The sequence below is a fragment of the Leopardus geoffroyi genome, chromosome D4 (assembly GCF_018350155.1).
Source record: "Leopardus geoffroyi isolate Oge1 chromosome D4, O.geoffroyi_Oge1_pat1.0, whole genome shotgun sequence".
NCBI lineage: Eukaryota > Metazoa > Chordata > Mammalia > Carnivora > Felidae > Leopardus > Leopardus geoffroyi.
In genome coordinates, this window is record NC_059342.1 from 39423076 (window position 1) to 39440061 (window position 16986).

General features: G+C 44.8%; 1 long non-coding RNA gene across 1 annotated transcript; it reads right to left on the bottom strand.

The window, feature by feature from the left end:
- Positions 1–10408: 10408 nt before the first annotated feature.
- Positions 10409–12530, bottom strand: LOC123593531. Its single transcript, XR_006710365.1, has 2 exons — positions 12395–12530; positions 10409–10605 (listed from the first exon to the last, which is right to left on the bottom strand). It is a non-coding gene; the product is annotated as an uncharacterized LOC123593531 (long non-coding RNA).
- Between the last annotated feature and the right edge of the window lie 4456 nt (positions 12531–16986).

Below are 16986 nucleotides of genomic sequence, written 5' to 3' on the forward strand. Positions count from 1 at the left end.
GAAAATGAAATAATTGTATATATCTGGCATAAATTGCTTTCAAGAAATGCTAGTTTCTCCTTCATCTCCCTTTGCCCTCAACTTCAGGGTTTGTCAAGAGTGTTTTGCCATGTGCCTATTTGGTAGGTCTTTCCTAGGCTTTTCATTTTTTCATCTCCTGTCACCATATGCCCACTGTGACAGAAGATAAGCAGGCTATGGTCCAGACATTCAACCAAGACCTACTCGTTTGCATAAGTCATGTTCAAGCACAGCTAACAATTGACAGCCTGCTTCTTGCCTTTCAGGTATTTTTCCAGAAGAAAGACCCTCAGCTTCAGCTCAGCAACCTAAATGAACCATTTTTAAGGGCTCATCTACCTGGAAGAAAGACTGAACTGGGGAGAATTCAATAGGATTTTATCTGGATTGATATGATTCGGGATTTCTCTGTTTGCTGGGGTTGAAGGTTGCTCTTTGTTTTGGATATCGGATAAAAATGCATTTAAAAGAAGTCGTCACTAATTCAATGTAAAGGAACTAATTCTTTTCTTTCTGCCTATATTTTTCCTAATGAGAAACAGTGAATCGATACCCAGTTCTGGTGGAGAAGCAGTAAATCTTGGCAGTTAGCCGAGTCGTAGCCCTCCTACTTCTTAGGTGACTGTGAAAATTATTCAGTTGCTTTGTGCCTTGATTTCCTCACCTGCTTAATGGGATAATAATATTTACCTATGAAGTCATTGTTGGGAATCAAAAGTCAATACAAGGGTAGTATTTTAGGATATTGTTAGGCACATGATGTGTGCTCAGAGATTATGACCATTAGTAGGTAGCAGCTTTTCAACAAACAATTATGAGTACCTACTAAATGTTAGGCACAGCCTTAGAGACTATGAAAGATTAAAAAATGGATTGCCACCTCTCCTTTGCTTTCAGAGGTATTACATTTAGGGAATGAGGGAACCGTGGAAGACTTTATTAGCTTACAAAACACTTCCCACAGGCAAGTGCTACGATTATTATTATCCACATTATTTTGCACATGAATAATGGGAGGCTCAACATTAAGCGTCTCGCCCAATGTCACTTAATTAGAGAACATCAAACCAACATGCTTTCGAGGATCTGGGACTCCAAAAAACTCACGCGGCTTCACTTTCAGCACTTTGTGACTCACAAAATGTCTCAGAAAAGATCTCACTCTCTTTTATCTTTGTAAGAATTTAGGGGCACCTGGGTAGCTTAGTCAATTAAGCGTCGGACCCTTGATTTTGGCTCAGGTTGTGATCTCATAGTTGTGGGACTGAGCCCCATGTCAGGCTCCATGCTGACAGCATGGACCTGCCTGGGATTCTCTCTCTCTCTCTCTCCCTCTCCCGCTCTCTCTCTCTCTCTCTCCCCTTGTCCCTCCCCCTCTCACTCACATGCTCTCGCTTGCTCTCACTCTCTCTCAAAAAATAAATAAATAAATAAATAAATAAACCTTAAAAAACAGAATTCAGTTGGTGCCTAATAATTCAAGTGAAGCCTTAACAGTTCTACAGAGAGGATCTTTAGCCCCAGTCGTGCGGGGCTCAGTAGCCCAGGGCATTCTTCCACTCCAGGGACAAAGCATTGGCAACAGAAACATTGCCTTGTCTGGAACCACTGTCAAAAGCCTTCCTTGCCCACATGAGTCTGGAACTGCAATCGACTCTCTAAAGGAGCATTAAAAGCTTTGGATCGATATGGAGATTGAATAATTGAGCCTTTAAATGGTTCCTGTCTATGGGAAAAAAATGTATTTATTGATGACAGCAGAAGAAAACACCATGATAAAAGACACAAGATTAATGTGCTGTTTCTTTTGGTCTCTCCAACTAATGCTTTCGCCATCAGAACAACCCTGGCGTCTAACACAGTGCCTGGCACAGAGTAAGGGCTCAACAAATATTTGTTGCATGAATGAATGACTCTGTCCAATACAAACTATTGAAAACATCTTACAAGCCAGCTGTTGACATTTATTAAAATGAGAAACATGGTCAGCTTCTAGGAATACTTTGTAGAATTGCAAGGGTTAATCCTAATCTTCTTCCTTTGTTTTTCGTTTTTTAATTCTGAAGAGGAAAGTAGCAGGGCACAACTTAAAGCCCTGGATGGGGTATCGGCAAGAGCGGGTCCCTGACGGCGACGTTTTGTGACATGGAACGTGGTAACACATCCTCTTCAGGTCTCGGTTTTCTAGTTTGTCAAGTGCAAGGGCTGGGCTAGGTTAACTCAGCTATCAATGCCTGTCTACTCATTCAAGGATAGCTTTGGTATTTGCATAACCTGAAAACTTGGGATGAAAAAATGCTTGATGAAGGTGAGTTAGGCAAACGCTGTCCTGTGCAGCTCTATCCTTCACAGGTGACTTCTTTCTGGAGGTTGCTCTGCCCGAAGGCCCTTGCCCAGTGAAACCTGCCCTCACGATAGATTTTAGTTTTGTATTAGTTATCAGTTGCTGCATAACAAATGACCCCAAAACTTGACGGATTAAAAGAGCAAATGCTTAGAGTCTCACTGTTTCTGTGGATCAAAAATCTGGGCATCAACTTAGCTGGGTGCCTCTGGCTCAGGGTCTATCATAAGTTGCAATCAGGCTGTTGGCTAGGACTGCAGTCACGTAAAGCTCAACTAAGGCTGAAGAATCTGCTTCCAAGCTCACCCACTTGGCTGTTGGCAGGCCTCACCTTCTTGCTGTGTGGACCTCTGCATAGGCGGAGTGTGACATGGCAGCCGGTGGTCCAGGAACAGAGAGCCAGAGACTGCCCAAGACGGAAGCCATGGTCATTTGATAACTATGCTCGAAAATGACATTCCATCACTTCTGCCGTATTTTATGTGTTAGGATCAGGTCAACAGATCTAGTTCACACGTGAGGGTCGGGGATTACACAAGAATGTCAACACCAGGAAGTAGGATCTTGGTGCCATCTTAGAGACTGCCTACCACAGCTATCATTTACACGCTAGTGTGAACGTTCAATGTCTGTATTAATCAGGGCATCGTAGTCTGTTCGGGCTGCTACCGCAAAATACCACAGACTGGGTAACTTATCACCAGGAGAGATTTATTTCTCACAGTTCTGCAGGAGTTCAAGATCGGGGTGCCAGCATTGTTAGGTGAGGGCCCCTGGGTTGCAGGCTTCCCGTTGCATCCTCACATAGCAGAAGGGCAAGGGAACGAGCTCTCTCAGGCCTCTTTTATAAGGGCATTATTCTCATTCATCAATCACCTCCCAAAAGGCCCCATCTCTCAATACCATCCCACTGGTATTAAGAGTTCAGTGTAGGGGCGCCCGGGTGGCTCAGTCGGCTGAGCGTCCGACTTCGGCTCAGGTCATGATCTCACGGTCTGTGAGTTCGAGCCCCACATCGGGCTCTTTGCTGATAGCTTGAAGCCTGGAGCCTGCTTCGGATTCTGTGTCTCCCTCTCTCTCTGCCCCTCCCCCACTCATGCTCTGTCTCTCTCTCTCTCTCTCTCTGTCAAAAATAAATAAACATTTAAAAAAAGTTCAGTATCTGAATTTGGGGGGGGACACAGATATTCAGACCATAGCACGGGCAATATTTATTTTAATTGTGGGATACCAGTGTCTGTCCAATCTACAAAAAAATTAAGGGTATTCCTTGAATGCAGGACAGAAGTTAGGTGATAAGCTAGGAAATAATGTGGAAATGGGGATAGAGAGGATATGGTTCCCTTTAAAAGTGAAACTATAGGGGCACACCCAGGTGGCTCAGTCGGTTAAACATCCTACTGTTGATTTCAGCTCAGGTCATGATCTCATGGTTCATGAGTTCAAGCCCTGTGTCAAACTCTGTGCTGAGAGCTTAGAGTCTGCTTGGGAGTCTCTCTCTTCCTCACTCTCTGCCCTTCCCCCACTTGTTCTCTCCTTCTCTCTCTCTCTTTCTTTCGCTCTCTCTCCCTCAATAAACACATACACTTTTTTTAAAAAGTGAAACCATAGCCATATTTATGAGTCCTACCATATGCTATCAACATGCTGGGCACCAAGCAGATAAGGCTATATAAACTTTCGACTCCTTCCCAAAGGTACTATGTATTTGCTCTTGGCTACCTCCTCCAAACCTACACAACCCCACAAAGAGGATTAACTGAAACAATCTTCTCAAATTTGATGACTAGAGACAGAATATTCTAGTGAATGGAATTCACTGGGTTCTAGTGAATGGAACGCAGATCTCTTGCATCATCCCAGTCGTGAGTACATCATTTAAACTCTCTAAGTTTCCTCATCTGAAGAAAAATGGTAATATCACCCAACTGATCTATTTCACAGATGTACGATGTGCAGCTATTTCTGAGAAAGGGCTCTACAAATTACAACACCATTCAAATTTAAGAATATGTTATAATTAGGGGTTATAATTAGGGGTTGAGCGTCGGACTTCGGCTCGGGTCATGATCTTGCGGTTGGTGAGTTCGAGCCCCGTGTCGGGCTCTGTGCTGACAGCTCGGAGCCTGGAGCCTGCTTCTGATTCTGTGCCTCCCTCTCTCTGGCCCTCCCCTGTTCACGCTCTGTCTCTCAATAATAAATAAATGTTAAAAAAATTTTTTTTAAAGAATATATTATAATTATACAATTTTTCTTGGGCACAGTGAGAGAACAAGTCTTGCATGCAAACTTAGATGCCTCCAGAGAGCACGTCATTCTTATTGAAATGAGTGAGCCTATCCACCGGGAGCCACTGGTCGGGATCGCCTAAACTGCGCTGTGGTAACAAACAACGCCCAAATCTGTGTGGCTTACAACCAGAAAGCATCAGTTCTCTCTCACACTCTTTGTCCATCCCAGGCTGATTGATGTTCTCCTCTGCATCATATCAATTGGATGGGTCCCAGACTAATGAGCAGTCATAGGGCCACGCAGCAGGGAGGGGGAAGAACAGAAACACACTGGCTCTTAAACGGCCCAGAAGTGACACATACCATTTCCCCTTTCACTGTGCTGTCCAAGAGGAGTCCTGTGATGGTCAAGACTGGCTCCAGAGGGTAGAGAGTCGATCTCCTCCTGCACCCAGAAAGACAAGTACGTTGTGAGCTTCCTTCAGGAAGAAGCCCTACTGTCTTGCACCCCGCCTTCTGAGAAAACAAGGAGCTTGTATTTTCAAGCTACAGGACACAATTAACCAGTGACACCATTCTAATTTTTAGGCAAGCCCTCTTATTCATGAATCATCTAAGATTCCTTTTTTTCTACAAAATGAATGATTATGTCAAATGGTTGTTGATTTAAGAAAACACAGGGTTTACGGGGCGCCTGGGTGGCGCAGTCGGTTAAGCGTCCGACTTCAGCCAGGTCACGATCTCGCGGTCCGTGAGTTCGAGCCCCGCGTCGGGCTCTGGGCTGATGGCTCAGAGCCTGGAGCCTGTTTCCGATTCTGTGTCTCCCTCTCTCTCTGCCCCTCCCCCGTTCATGCTCTGTCTCTCTCTGTCCCAAAAATAAATAAACGTTGAAAAAAAAAAAATTAAAAAAAAAAAAAAAAAGAAAACACAAGGTTTATTAGCCAATCTGACCATCAACTCTCCCTGCAGTATGTCCCTAACTCATATATTCACGGAGGAGTGGGGCTGTGTGTGCCTGCACTTGGGACGCTGGGACATGGACAGGCGTGATTGGCTTAAGGTCAAGCTTAGTCAATGCTTGTAAGTTTCTATTTGCAAGGTTAATGACGAAGCACCTAATTTAGCAGCACTGAAAATGGTTATAAATTTGTTAGTCGGGTCGCATCTGTTTTAGATAGGCCTTCGAATCACAGACTACTCACACTGCCTCCCCAGGCTTCCTCTCCTTTGGATTCCTACCACCATGCTAATCCACATGAACACTGAGCGGAGCCTCCATTCGTTCTGGCTTCTAGTCCCAGTTCTGCTATTAACTGACTGCATTGCTCTGGGAAAGCTGTTCTACCTCTCCAGGGCTTATCTCTAAAATGAGGGAGCCGGCTGGCAGCGTTCCTTCCAGCTATAACTGCTTACGGTTCTAAGTCAGCTGTGAAGCCAGAGAGAGAGCCTTTGTATATTTCCCCCTTTTTCCCTGAGTTGATCAGCAACTGAAAGAGCTATCTCAGCAAATGCAGGGCCTCCTAACATACAACAGAATGCCTTTGAAGGTTACTCATATTTCAGCACCTCCCAATCGATCATTTCCTCGGGCTGCCTCCTCAGCTTTGGGGTCCAGAACCTCCGCAATAAAGTGCAATTTACGTGCATGGTGTTTCAATACCTTGTTCCTGACTTAAAACGGAGAAGGATAAGCACAAAAGTTGAAAACTGTTCCTCCAACTGTATCAGCTACGGTTTTAAGAGGTTTTGCTGCGGTCGGTGTTGTTGCTGATCTTACGCAGAGGCTAAGAAAGTAACTGTTAGAACTTTTAATTGTTTATTCTTCGAAACACTTTCTACAGCCCCACATGTGATAATTCGTAGATTCAAACATTTTGGAGCACTTGTCTAAAGAATAGAGTCGTGCTCACTTATACGGTTTTGTTGACATGAGGTCATGGAGGAAATCACTTTTGTAGAAGAAAAATGCTTTTTGGGTGCCCAACTATAAATAGCTTTCTAAAAAGTGGCTTCAGGGACAAGCTAATGTTTTGCTTGGAAATGTCTTCAACGCCTTGAAAATGGTTGCTCTCAGATGTACAGCCGTTCCTGAATTTTCTGAGTAACTCGGAAACTCTAAATACGTGAGAGTCACGTACATTTTGATTTGAGCCAGAGTGACCGAGTCACCTTGAGCAAGTCACATCAGCACTCCGAGCCTCAGTTCCTTTGTCAACAAACTGGAAAGGATATCTACCTAACAAATCACTGCAAATAGTAAAGACATTGACATAAGGAAAGCCCAGCCTATAGAAAGGATACACGACACATGACCACTGTCTTCATTCACACAAAACTGTCAGGGTAAGATTCGTAGCGTGAGGTGAGGTTTGCATGTTGCACGCGGCCACCCATTCCAAGCATGTATCAAAATATGAGGTCAGACATTAAACCAGCAGGAAAGGAAAAAGGATACCTTGATTTAGGCAAATAGATCTCATGAGTCAAGACACCCATCTCTTTGGATTTTGTCACAATCGAACGGGAGGGTTTTGACCTTCCTTTTGATCACTGTGTTAGGGCTATTCATTTCTGTTTTACTTTATTCTCTGAATTACTGGTTCCATAGTATACACAGGGCTATAGTACATGGCTAGGCCAGACAAGGAAGGGATGGTCCACATGAAAAATAATGCATACATAACTCCTTTTGCAACTTTTGTTTTTAATTTTTTTTTAACGTTTATTTATTTTTGAGACAGAGAGAGACAGAGCATGAACGGGGGAGGGGCAGAGAGAGAGGGAGACACAGAATCGGAAGCAGGCTCCAGGCTCTGAGCCATCAGCCCAGAGCCCAATGCGGGGCTCGAACTCACGGACCGTGAGATTGTGACCTGAGCCGAAGTCGGACGCCTAACCGACTGAGCCACCCAGGCGCCCCTCCTTTTGCAACTTTTATAAACAACTTCAGCGATTCTTTCTCAAGGATCAAGGTTTGTCTAGTCACCTGTTATATCTGAATTAGGCCATAAATCATCTTGGGCCTTCGGTGTTTTTCAATAGAAACCCAGAGAAGACAATGAACAAAATAAAATTTCACCCTAGCAAAGTTCTATCTATACCTTGATTTAAGATCCAAAAAAAAAAAAAAATTCTTTCCTAATCTCCATTGGTCATGTTTCTTTTTTTTTTTAATTTTTTTTTTAACATTTATTTATTTTTGACACAGAGAGAGACAGAGCATGAACGGGGGAGGGGCAGAGAGAGAGGGAGACACAGAATCGGAAGCAGGCTCCAGGCTCTGAGCCATCAGCCCAGAGCCCGACGCGGGGCTCGAACTCACGGACCGCGAGATCGTGACCTGAGCCGAAGTCGGCCGCTTAACCGACTGAGCCACCCAGGCGCCCCTCCATTGGTCATGTTTCATATTTATCCTTATTCCATGTCTTTAGTTCCTTCCTTAAATACCTTTATAACTACTGCCACCATTTTCTGAGCCAAAGAACCAGACCACTTCTCCAGATTTTATGTCGTTTTACAAAGCTGAACTCAGAGCTTTATTTCCAAGTCACTCTTTATTCTCACATCTTAAGATGTCTTAGTTGGGGCACCTGGGTGGTGGGGTGACTGGGTTTCTCAGTTGGTTAAGCAACCAACTCTTGGTTTCAGCTCAGGTCATGATCTCACAGTTTCGTGGGTTCAAGCCCCGCATTGGGCTCCACACTGAAGTGTGCGCCTGCTTGGGATTCTTTCTCTCCCTCTCTCTCCCTCTCTGCCCCTCCCCGACTTGTCTTGTCTCTGTCTCTCTCAAAATAAATAAATAAACTTAAAAACAAAGATTTCTTACTTCAGTCACTCCTGCTTGCCTTTTTTTTTTTCTCTCCTCTTCCCAAATTCAGTTTTGTTTTCTCAGGCCCCAACCACAGAATCTTTGTGCTGGAAGAGATCTCACATATTTTATAACCTGCTTCCTATGCATGAGGAAACCAGTGCCCTGAGAAATTACATGAACTGTACTTTCAAGAGCCCAATCCTTTTTAGTAGGAACCAAGTTCAACTTGTCTTCTTTCCGGCAAAATAGAAAAAGTATGAAAAAAACTACTTACTTTAAGTAGAAGAGGTAGTTTTGATCCTTTAAAGTATTTCCTCATTCGGGGGGTGCCTGGGTGGCCCAGTTGATTAAGCTCCCAACTTCAGCTCAGGTCATGATCTCGCAGTTCGTGAGTTCAAGCCCTGCGTCGGGCTCTGTGCTGACAGCTCCGAGCCTGGAGCCTGCTTCGGATTCTGTGTCTCCCTCTCTCTCTGCCCCACCCCTGCTTGTTCTCTCTCTCTCTCTCCCTCTCAAAAGTAAATAATACATTTTAAAAATTTTTTAACAAAAAATAAAATTAAAATAAAATAAAATAAAATAAAATAAAATAAGACAAAAATAAAGCATTTCCTCATTCATGAAATTTGGAGGTTTGAGTTGATGAGCAGCATGGAGGGGAATCAGGGAAAATTAAATACATGGCATATAAATTTGCATGTTAAACATCTATGGTTTCCATATAATGTAGTCATTTAATCTATCTAAACGGGAAGGGGAGATATCTGACGGACTTATTTCTTTTTGCCAGAGTGCCACCTTACAGCTGTGGTCTTGTGGTAATATGGCTGGTACAATTAGAAACCAAAATTAGAAACCAAGCAACCACAAGAGGAAAAGCCTCTGGAACAACTCTAGGCTGACCCAGAATCTCCAGCCAAGGACACTGCAGGAACCCACACTTTGCTGCACATATGGTCCCCAGCCTGCAACAAACTCTCTGAACGGTGGGGCAATCCCCACATACCTCACATGCATACCTGGAAACCTTCATGCTCATTTAACTGAGACTTTTCAACAAATCTCAGAGCAAAAGAAAACTAGATAACCAGTTACTTAACTCAGGGCCATAACTCAACTCATCTTTGGGTGTCATCAACAATTCTACTGCCTGAGACACCAGGAGAGAAATACCCGAGTGTTTTTCATCAGAACCACTGATATGAGCTTCCCTGACATTGAACTATGGGCTTTATTGTTATTTTAAAGAAAAATTATTGTCAAACGCATGGATTTTAAAACATCTGTTTTCATTCTGAATTCCTTTTTCCCAAAGATGTTTTATCAGTAAAAAGTGCCATCGAAGACGCAGGAATTCAAAAATATTCGCAAACTCATACATGAAAAATAAACGACTTGTCGAAGTCATGGATGTGGGGCTGAAGGAGACGAGGTTGGAAACCAGTTCTCCTGGTGATGCAGCCTTAGGAATGGCAAAGGTAAAAAAGGACCCACTGAATTTTTCTCTTTCTCCCCAGTCATGTAGTGACATAAGGATAAGTTCCAAGGTTCACCACCGGTTTAAAATTACTTCATTATGACTCTGGGTTGTCTGAGATATACATCATTATCTCCCAGGGAGCCACAGTGAATTAGAGAAATACTTTGGAACCCTGGACTCCAGAACTCCAGCCCCTCACCCACCAATGACACTCAGCTGGGTCAATAATATTTGCTTTCTAAAAAAAATACAGGAACGTGATATTACCCCTTTATTAAAACAGCCTTTTGAGCTGGTCTGTTTATGTGAATTAAAAACAACAACAACAACATGGTGTTGGTGAGTTATGTTACAATTAGTGACATTTTAGGAAAGAAAGCGTTCAGGATGTGTCTTTTATGGCCACGTCACCCGGAATATTATTGTGAGTGTCTAATTTATCAACCATCTGCTCGAGAGATGATAGTCTTCTTCCTTATTTTTAGGAGCGTTGGGGATGCAGACTAAAGCAGTTACTATGCAGCCAGAGACTGACTGATATTTTTATTATATTGCTTCCCCTTGCAGCCAAATGATCTTGAGTAAAAAGGGGGGACAGGGTAATGGTAGGAGAACAACCTCACTGCCAAACATAGAGCCTTCTCTTCATAGACAGTTTCTCAGTGTGAAGGGGCATTTCCTAATGTGACTGGACGTCGAGTCCGCTGAAATCACGATTCCCCTGTAATTACAAAAGATACATCCTGTGGCTTTCAAACCACAACATGATCACGTGGAACAGAGGAACAAAGACACCTGGGGGCAGGAAGCACGTGAAATCTTGGCTTTTTCTTCATCACAGCAATTAAGTAGCCACTAAGCACCACCCTGACGGCCCATGATTTTGACTCAAACCCTGGTGACATATGGGTTTGAAGGATGCCACTGGAATCCACCTTCGGCCTGTTGCTTATCATGTGTCTCTGACGGTGCGTTTTAGGCATAGAGCTCCACGACCAGGGACGGACGGGCTCCGGGCTCTGCCTGCCCGGATCCTAACGAACTTCCACGAGCCAGGGCTGGCTTGAGAGAGTGTCATTTGGTACCCTTGCAAAGGGATAGGAGGCAAAGGCTATTTTAAGAACGGTATGGTTTGGGGTGATCTCTGTGAAGTTTATGAGTAGTCAGGGAAGAGAACATAAAACTTGCTGGACACATGTAATTAAAATACAGGGTAACTAAATTCATGTGTAAGTAATAGGAGAGCACAGCGGAGCCAGGGGATCGTAATAAGCATCCTGGTTGAAGTGAAAAGCAATTTGTGGTGGGGTTTTCAAATTCCTACTTTAGTGGACAGATTTGGAAAGCTCACCAATAGCCTTCCTGGCTGGGTAGGTTTACGTCCATGGGCCTTTCATTTAAAAACAACAAAAAAAAATGTCTCTAAAAATAGCAGTTGGGTTCGGGGGGTTTTGGGGGGGGGGGGTGGTGGTTGTTTTCTTGCAGGAGAAATCACAGCTTCATAAATGCATCCATTTCTGGGGAGCCAAAAGCAGGCTTCAACAGTGATCAGCATGCCTTTGCCCCATCCGCGGTGAGGCGGCGAAGTTACTGGGCCCTACACTGCGTCGTCTCCCACACGTCCCCTGGGCCTCTCAAGTTCCAAAGCTTATTCTACATGCAGATTTACAAACTGGAGACAGTGGAAGGGGGGAGGGGACTTTACAAAAACCACAGATGTTACTTACTATCCTCAAGTTTGCAGCGTCGGGGGCCAAACACGGGTCTGATGATTCGAATCACCCCCTTTATCCTGGGGCAGGGCGGTATCAGAAAACACCCATTCCTTCCATCCGGAAGCGGCCGTCGGGCTGGCTCCCCCTGCCAACCGTGTGATGTGGTACCGCTTCGTGAACAAGCCCTAGTGCCACATAGACGGGTTGCCCGTTGTCTCCAATAAGCCCGCTGAAGTATGGGGCTGGCTGGGTGGTTCAGTCGGTTCTAAGGGTCGGACCCTTGGTTTCAGCTCAGGTCGTGACCTCACAGGTCTGTGGTTTCCAGCCCCAATTCGGGCTGCGCGCCCGGCAGCCCAGAGCCCGCTTGGGATTCCCTCTCTTCCTCTCTCTCTGCCCCTTCCCCCCTCCCACTGTCTCTGTCTCTCTCAAAAATAAATAAATCGACTTAAAAAAATAATTAAAAAAAAAAAAAAACATCTAAAAATGAAACAGATCCCAAACAGCCACAGACCAAATTTACAAAGCCCTTGGGCATGGCAGGAGAGAGTAAGGTGGGAACAGAATATGAAAGAACAGAAGATCCTCCGCGTGGTTTCACATGATAAATGGTCTGTAAAAAGCATTATCATTGACAAGAAAAAAGCCGTAGTCATGGGCCACGGACCCCAGAATTTCAATGTCTAAACCATACATGTATATTTTGGGGAGAACGATCTCCCTTCTTCTTAAGAGAACCGTTAGCTTAAACCATAAACTGTGCCAAATAGCAGAACGTAAGAGCGTGAAGGGTCTTACACTTCATCCCGGCTGATCGCATCATTTCGCCTCCTGGGAAGAAACATCGAAAGACGCAGAGCAACTTTCAAAAGTACAGACCACTCCTCCGCGCTGGAAGTCGAGTATCAGGGTCCAAAGAAGAGCGTGAGTTCTGGATCATGCAGAGAGATCTGGTGTCAGATCCCGGGTCTGTCACTTCCTGTCCCTTTACCCTCTCCAAGTCCCTGTTTCTGTACCCGGCAGGTCAGGATAACGAGATCGAGGTCAGCCAAGGCAGCTCGGCCATTAAGTGTGGCATCAGCTCCTGCCAAAGCGGCATTAATAAGAAGAAATGTGTTTGAAGTGGGTAAGACGAGAAGATTCAGGGGGAAAAGAATAATAACTTTTAGTGGATTGGCAGAGAAAGAAAAAAAAAAATGAAGTGTTCTGCTGCTGAAGTTTTCCCCAGAGCCCCGGGGTTTCTCAAGCCCGTCTTCCAAGACCACAGGGGCAAAGAGAAGCTGGAAAGGCAGGATTCCAGGACCTCCCACCCCACACCTAGTCCATTCTCAGCCGGAGTCTTTTCCCTTTACATACTGAGCTTCTGGGTTACCTTGTTAAAGAAGATACAGAGAGACGTAAGTGTGTATCACCCCCCCACCCACCCACCGCTACACCCCATATACCCCAATTCCTTCTAGAAGGTACAGCGCACACGGAACTGAATGTACAAAGCTGGGCAGCCTCAGATAAGCCACCTCCCGTTTCTGCACCTCACCTCCAAGAGGAAAGGTTTGGACCGACCACCCCCCTCACCGCTTCCCCCTAATGCAGAGCCCCCTGCTTAATGGGAACAAGAGCTCCCTTTCCCTTGCAGATAGAGAGCAGCCATTGTCATTGTGTCCCCACCCCCACCACCCCCCCTCCTGCGAATCCCCAACCCCCTGCACATTCAAGAGACTTAGACACAGCCACCCTGCCGCTCACTCCTCCATGGCTTGCGAGGTTTTTCAGGCAGCCTCTCTTTCCCCTGAGGGCTCTGAAGAAGGGGAGGGAGGGAAGTCCAAAAGGAGCCAGGTATTTCTCTTCGCTCTAACTCGCACTCGTGCCCCAGTCACAGTCCTGGCAAGGAGAGAAGGCATGGGGCCCGCTCCGCCTGTGGGGGAGGCAGAGTGGCTTTGCGCAACCCCGAGGACCGTGGCCATGAACTGCCGGCCTCCTGTGTTGGTAGAACGCAGACACTTGAATAATGTTGTGCACTTTATCTTTATAGCTTCTTTTATGCTAACAGGCCTAGGGGTAGCAAAAGAGGGCAATGTACCGTGGTCTGCTAAAAGCCTGGCCATTTGATTGCTTCATAATTTCTCCATTCGTCTCATTGAGAGTGCGCATTCGTGCAACCAACCTGCCCGTTCTCCCTTAACAAGCTCTCTGGTACAGACCGGAACAATCCCCCATAATGTAAACAGCCTTCTCCTGCGGCAGAGAAAGCAAGCACACAACACGTTTTTAACACTCACAGATGTAATTGCTTTGGACTTTCCACTCGTGGTATCGCATTCCTCCGTTCCCAGGACTCCTCATCAACGGATATCTTTTAAAACATGCTTTCCCCTATTGTTTCCTCAAAACCATTGCATGCGCATTCTCTTCACACCTCCTCTGCACGAGGCTCCACACCAGAGGATGGAGTCTGTAAGACTGGGGCTTTGTTGGGGCGCCTGGGTGGCTCAGTCGGTGGAGCGTCCGACTTCGGCTCAGGGCATGATCTCGAGGTCTGTGAGTTCGAGCCCCACATCGGGCTCTGTGCTGACAGCTCAGAGCCCGGAGCGTGGTTCGGATTCTGTGTCTCCCTCTCTCTCTGCCCCTTCCCTGCTCATGCTCTCTCTCTGTCAGCAATAAATAAACATTATTTTTTTCTTTTTTTAAAGACTGGGGCTTTGCCTCCAGGTAAAGGAGCGAGGTGAATGTGGTTTTGACTTCAGTTTTCCACTCAGTGGCTGTGTGACCTTGTGACCTTGGCAAGTTAGTTACCCTCTTCCAAGTTTTGTCATTGGCAAAGTTGGGGTCCAAACTTTATCTGCTTTCCAATGTAGAGATCCAATAGGATAATACGTGTATGTGTAGGTGTGTGTGTGTGTGTGTGTGTGTGTGTGTAGAGAGAATTTAAATTCTCATCTATTCACTGTTCACCCCATCCACCGATCTTCACCCCTCTCTTTCAGGCCAGGCATTCTTCACAAACTCGCAAACACAGATACACCCCAAGGAAAAGAGAGAGGGAGGGAGAGTGAGCGGGAGCAAGATGGGTTTCCCATCAAACAAATACAGACTTTATTTCAGTGTTTCAACCACTTCCCAGACGAGGGAGACCCTCCCTCTATTTTTTGGAGTTTCCCAATTTGCGCGATGTGGTAACTAGCATAATTGTGTAGAGAAGGGATGCAGAGTAGATCATACCGCATTCCCATCAATCTGGGTAAATTGCCAAACGTCTATAGAAACGGTTTAAAACGAACAAAAGTCTCAAAAAGAGATCCATCAAGTCACATGAGGGAAATTTGAGGGACGCCAAATCAAAAATGACAATGAAAATTATGTCCTAGAGTCGACAACCAACTTGATGAGTTTATTTCACTGCGTTGACAAGATTGACCATTTGTTCATAAAAAAAAAAAAAAATGCTATATTGCAAATGTCATGAGAGTCATGGGACCATTTCCCGAGAGCCATCAAAAGTGGGTAAACAAAGGATGAGCCTCCTTTTTGAATGAGTGAGCAAAGAAGCTGATGACAGACAGCACTAAAAACATAGGATCCTGATTGGGGCGCCTGGGTGGCGCAGTCGGTTGAGCGTCCGACTTCAGCCAGGTCACGATCTCGCGGTCCGTGAGATCGAGCCCCGCGTCAGGCTCTGGGCTGATGGCTCGGAGCCTGGAGCCTGTTTCCGATTCTGTGTCTCCCTCTCTCTCTGCCCCTCCCCCGTTCATGCTCTGTCTCTCTCTGTCCCAAAAATAAATAAACGTTGAAAAAAAAAAAATTAAAAAAAAAAAAAAAAACAAAAAAAAAAACATAGGATCCTGAATAGCTTCTTTACTTTGCGGAAATGGTCAATGGTGGTGAATTAATGGGTGGGATGGTGAAATCTGAAACGGATAAATTATTGTAGAAGGACAGAGAATGACCAAAGGGTAGGTGTTCTACTTAGCTAAGACTGCAGCTAGGTGTTTTCAGGAAGGTAAGAAGCTAACAGAGCTAAAAGGGTTTGTTTGTTTGTTTGGGCGTTTTGTTTTGTTCTGTTGTACATCTGCTGGAGATCACAATTATTCTAAAATTGTTTCTGTCAGTCTTCCCAAACCAAGGTGTCCTGGAGGGCAAGGATCTACTATAGTGTCCCAGGGTCCAGACCAGGCCCAGCTTGCAGGAAGCATTTAATAATGATGATGACAGGGGCGCCTGGGTGGCGCAGTTGGTTAAGCGTCCGACTTCAGCCAGGTCACGATCTCGTGGTCCGTGAGTTCGAGCCCCGCGTCGGGCTCTGGGCTGATGGCTCAGAGCCTGGAGCCTGTTTCCGATTCTGTGTCTCCCTCTCTCTGACCCTCCCGCGTTCATGCTCTGTCTCTCTCTGTCCCAAAAATAAATAAACGTTGAAAAAAAAATAAAAAAAAAAATAATAAAAATAAAAAAAAATAATGATGATGACAAAGATTATGATAGTAGCAATAAGAAGAATGATAGTTACTGCAACTGAAGTGACAGTATTTAATATTTATTCAGCTCTTACTATGTTCCAGACACATTTCTAAGAAGTATATACGATATATATGCATATACACACACACACACATACTCACATTTAATACTTATTAAGCTCCCTCAGTAGAGGTAATACTAGTTTTCTGGGATTTGCAGAATTTAATTTAGTATCTTCATATCTTTTTTTTTTTCTTTTCCTGAGAATACCTAATTCCTTGTCAGTCCATTCTTCCACTACCAAGGGCCATGTTTGTCTAAGTCAGATCATAGCGAGTCTCCCAAGGGAAAGAGAAAGGACCCTGGCAGCAAGATGGCGACACTTCCAGGTGGAATGAGAAGCCAACCTTTTCTGCCCTGAAGACTGAAAGCCAGAATCATTTAATGGGGGGCTGTCCCTGAACGGAGGGACCGCAAGCAATTTTCGTCTTTTGTGTGTGTGCGTGCATATATTTTTTAAATATCAAACAGTGAACGTGTATTACTTTTAAAATACATAAAAACATTGAAGAAGCATTCTTTTAAAGAAAGAAAGATGCCATAGTCAATGACATGAATTTGACTCAACAGCAAAATACATGATGCCAGGACACATCACAATCTGTGTCGCAAAGGAAAGACAAGGAGTAATGTCATTACAAACACTGGCCAAGACTGACTTGATTTTTCTGTCAAGTTTGAGGCCTGAATTCTCTGAGCCCTGAATATGGTAATAAAAATGAGTTGGGGGAAGAAAAACAGGACCTCTCTAGAAAGGTTAAGAAAGCCGGGATGAAGGAAAATAAGAGAGACAACTTATCAACTGAATTCAAGTGTATGAAAATGGTCCTAAAAATGACATTGGCCAGCTGTTCACCATCTCCATTTGGGACAAAACA